This window comes from Oncorhynchus mykiss, chromosome 16 (assembly GCF_057628025.1).
Source record: "Oncorhynchus mykiss isolate SJ-2025 chromosome 16, ASM5762802v1, whole genome shotgun sequence".
Lineage (NCBI taxonomy): Eukaryota > Metazoa > Chordata > Actinopteri > Salmoniformes > Salmonidae > Oncorhynchus > Oncorhynchus mykiss.
This window is the reverse complement of record NC_143037.1, coordinates 65846759-65851612: the sequence shown is the minus strand read 5'-3', so window position 1 is coordinate 65851612 and position 4854 is coordinate 65846759.

Sequence of the window (4854 nt, the reverse complement as noted above, 5' to 3'; positions counted from 1 at the left end):
ATCTGGTTTCAGAGCTGGTCATGGGTGCACCTCAGCCACGCTCAAGGTCCTAAATGATATCATAACCGCCATCGATAAAAGACCGTACTGTGCAGCCGTTTTCGTCGACCTGGCCAAGTAAACCTAAATGTGTGCTCTTCAACCGATTGCTGTCCTCACACGCCTGCCCGTCTAGTATCACTACTCTGGAAGGTTCTGAATTAGAATATGTGGACAACTACAAATACATAGGTGTCTGGTTAGACTGCAAACTCTGCTTCCAGACTCACACTAAGCATCTCCAATCCAAAATTAAATCTAGAATTGGCTTCCTATTTTGCAACAAAGCATCCTTCACTCATGCTGCTAAACATACCCACGTAAAACTGAATATCCTATCGATCCTCAAATTCAGAGATGCCATTTACAAAATAGCCTCAAACGCTCGACTCAGCAAATCGAATGTAGTCTATCACAGTGCCATCCGTTTTGTCGCCAAAGTCCCATATACTACCCACCCCTGCGAACTGTATGCTCTTGTTGGCTGGCCCTAGATTCATATTCCCTGCCAAACCCACTGGCTCCAGGTCATCTATAAGTCTGCTAGGTAAAACCCTGCCTTATCTCAGCTCACTGGTCACCATAGCAACACCCACCCGTAGCACTCACTCCAGCAAGTATATCTCACTGGTCATCCCGAAATTCCAACTCCTACTTTTGCCGCCTTTCCTTCCAGTTCTCTGCTGCCAATGACTGGAACGAATTGCAAAAGTCACTGAAGCTGGAGACTTATATCTCCCTCACTAACTTTAAGCATCAGCTGTCAGAGCAGCTTACTGATCATTGCACCTGTGCACAGCCCGTCTGTAAATAGCCCACCCAACTACCTCATTCCCATATTGTTTTTGATTTTTTTGCTCCTATGCACCCCAGTATCTCTACTTGCACATCATCTATCACTCCGGTGTTGATGCTAAATTGTAATTATTTTGCCACTATGGCCTATTTAATGCCTTACCTCCCTAATCTTACTACATTTGCACACACTGTCTGTAGATTTTTTTCTATTGTGTTATTGACTGTACGTTTGTTTATCCCATGTGTAACTCTGTACTGTTTTGCGCGCACTGTTTTGCTTTATCTTGGCCAGGTTGCAGTTGTAAATGAGAACTTGAACTCAACTGGCCTACCTGGTTAAATAAATAAAATAAAATAGCAGTCTGCCCCCCGATGGAACAGTCGATGATGTGGCATGTAACTATTGGTTGATGCATGCAACGTTTGAGTAGGAGAATGCGACCTATAAGACTATGTTATATTGAAATAACATGACCTGTCATCAAAGATATGTCTACCAACCAGGAAACACATTACGGTCGCATCATTGGATTCTTGACAAATCACTTTCATGTTGTCATGCGGTTGATAAGCCATTGGTCACCCTAAGTAGATTGCCTGTATGGGATGGTGACTCAAGAGGGACAAACAACAATTACTGCCTGGATACAATATAGAGAACATAACACATCCACATCAAACCTCACCCCCAAGATGCACATCTTGTTTTTCTTAATGAGTAGCAGAAAAGCCCAGGTTTAAATGTTAAGTTCTACGGCCATTTAAGCCCCCCCTCCAGGTCCTTATGAAACTGTGTTCATCAGCCTATCTCACTGGGCTGAGAAGAGGAAGCCTTTCCCAAATGAAGCAGGTTCAGCTGGTTTCATATCTGCTTTTAGTTGTTTACTTCAGGTGTGACCATCACTAGTTTATTTATTCATTCAATGTTAGTCGGTCTCCTTATGTGACCTCCATTTCATGATATACAGTGGGGCAAAAAAGTATTTAGTCAGCCACCAAATGTGCAAGTTCTCCCACTTAAAAAGATGAGAGGCCTGTAATTTTCATCATAGGCACACTTCAACTATGACAGACAAAATGAGAAAGAAAATCCAGAAAATCACATTGTAGGATTTTTTATTAATTTATTTGCAAATTATGGTGGAAAATAAGTATTTGGTTACCTACAAACAAGCAAGATTTCTGGCTCTCACAGACCTGTGACTTCTTCTTTAAGAGGCTCCTCTGTCCTCCACTCGTTACCTGTATTAATGGCACCTGTTTGAACTTGTTATCAGTATAAAAGACACCTGTCCACAACCTCAAACAGTCACACTCCAAACTCCACTATGGCCAAGACCAAAGAGCTGTCAAAGGACACCAGAAACAAAATTGTAGACCTGCACCAGGCTGGAAAGACTGAATCTGCAATAGGTAAGCAGCTTGGTTTGAAGAAATCAACTGTGGGAGCAATTATTAGGAAATGAAAGACATACAAGACCACTGATAATCTCCCTCGATCTGGGGCTCCATGCAAGATCTCACCCCGTGGGGACAAAATGATAACAAGAACGGTGAGCAAAAATCCCAGAACCACACGGGGGGACCTAGTGAATGTACTACAGAGAGCTGGGACCAAAGTAACAAAGCCTACCATCAGCAAGGGCATGAAGATGAAACGTGTGGCTGGGTCTTTCAGCATGACAATGATCCCAAACACACCGCCCGGGCAACGAAGGAGTGGCTTCGTAAGAAGCATTTCAAGGTCCTGGAGTGGCCTAGCCAGTCTCCAGATATCAACCCCATAGAAAATCTTTGGAGGGAGTTGAAAGTCTGTGTTGCCCAGCAACAGCCCCAAAACATCACTGCTCTAGAGGAGATTTGCATGGAGGAATGGGCCAAAATACCAGCAATAGTGTGTGGAAACCTTGTGAAGACTGACAGAAAACGTTTGACCTCTGTCATTGCCAACAAAGGGTATATAACAACATATTGAGATAAACTTTTGTTATTGACCAAATACTTATTTTCCACCTTAATTTGCAAATAAATTCATAAAATCTTAGTGTGATTTTTGGGATTTTTACTCATTTTGTCTGTCATAGTTGAAGTGTACCTATGATGAAAATTACAGGCCTCTCATCTTTTTAAGTGGGAGAACTTGCAATTGGTGGCTGACTAAATACTTTTTTGCCCCACTGTAGGTGAAGACGGAGAGTTTGTGTGTGTGTGTGTTTGTGCATGGATTCATTCGTGCGTTTCTATGTTTAGATTAGTGGCAGAGCCTGCAGTGAAGAGGGCACTCAGGTGATCACATTTAATTGGACAATGCCCAGGGCCTCCATTCACCCCTACACATACGACACACACAGAGAAACACTCACTCATTGAAACACACAGACACACCTGCATCCCTGCCTCAGTCACATGACAAGTCAGAGAGTGCATTCACATCTGTGGCCTATTGTCTCTGTGCAACTGCCTCTGGCAAGGATTCAATCATCCCCATGGTCCCAAGGTCAATACACATGCCGATAATCTTAATTTGATCACTGTTTCGTTGATAATGATTTTCCTGAACAGCAGGAAATGCAAACTTGTAGTGTATTCAAGGTTTAAAAAGGCTTCCAAAGTATTTAATTTCCACTTTATAATGTCAGACTTAATTTGCCATAATAAAAAAAATGTGTCAACCTAGAACATTTCAATGGTTAATTAAACATATTGAACATTTTATTTCAAAACAGTCACCCTGTTAAAGTGTGATGTGTAACTCATTACATTACCACCCTGCATGAATCTGCAGGTAGCTAACCAACCAGGTTCAATGTTAACTAGCTAACATTAGGCTATAACTAGCCAAGGAAATGGCTCTGAGATACAAACAATAAGATTATACACATAACATTAGCTTACGAGCCAGCCAGCTAACGTTAGCTATCTAGCTAACAGTACACTTTAACTTGAAATGAAAAAATTAGAAATGTGTAATATCTGAAAATGTACCTAGCTAGACTATCTTACCCATGGTCTGAAATCAGAATAGATAGCCAGAGTGAATTTACCAGCTAATACGTTTATCAGCAGTTATTGCAGTGACATTCTATTGAAATTGATACTTGCATAGTGGAATCTTTTGTTAAGAAATGTAGCTAGCTTGCTAAATAATGAACCATAATCCCAACTCATGGCGTTACCACCCTGCCTGAATCTGCAGGTGGCTAACCAAACTGTGGAGGCCAGGTTGGAACCAAAGACAAGGCGGTTGTAACCAAAAATCTAAAATTTGGACTTATCAGACCAAAGGACAGATTTCCACCAGTCCAATGCCCATTGCTCATGTTTCTTGGCCCAAGCAAGTCTCTTCTTATTATTTGTATCCTTTAGTAGTGGTTTCTTTGCAGCAATTCGACCATGAAGGCCTGATTAACGCAGTCTCCTCTGAACAGTTGATGTTGAGACATGTCTGTTACTTGAACTCTGTAAAGCATTTATTTGGGCTGCAATTTCAGAGGTTGGTAACTCTAATGAACGTATCCTCTGCAGCAGAGGTAACTCTGGGTCTTCCTTTCCTGTGTGTCAAGGCCGTTAAAAGAACTGGACGAAGGTGCAGCGTGGTGAGCGTACATTTTCTCTTTTATTCGAGATGACGCCGACAAAACAATAAACAATACAAAACAAACTGTGAAGCTTAAGGCTATGTGCCATCAAACAAAGTTAAAACCAGTTGAGTCTATGGGGGCGCTATTTCATTATTGGATAAAAAAACGTGCCCGTTTTAAGCACAATATTTTGTCACGAAAAGATGCTCGACTATGCATATAATTGACAGCTTTGGAAAGAAAACAGTCTGACGTTTCCAAAACTGCAAAGATATTATCTGTGAGTGCCACAGAACTCATGCTACAGGCGAAACCAAGATGAAACTTCAAACAGGAAATTAGCAGAATTTCTGAAGCTCTGTTTTCCATTGTCTCCTTATATGGCTGTGAATGCACCACGAACGAGTCTGCCCTTTCTGTCGTTTCTTCAAGATGT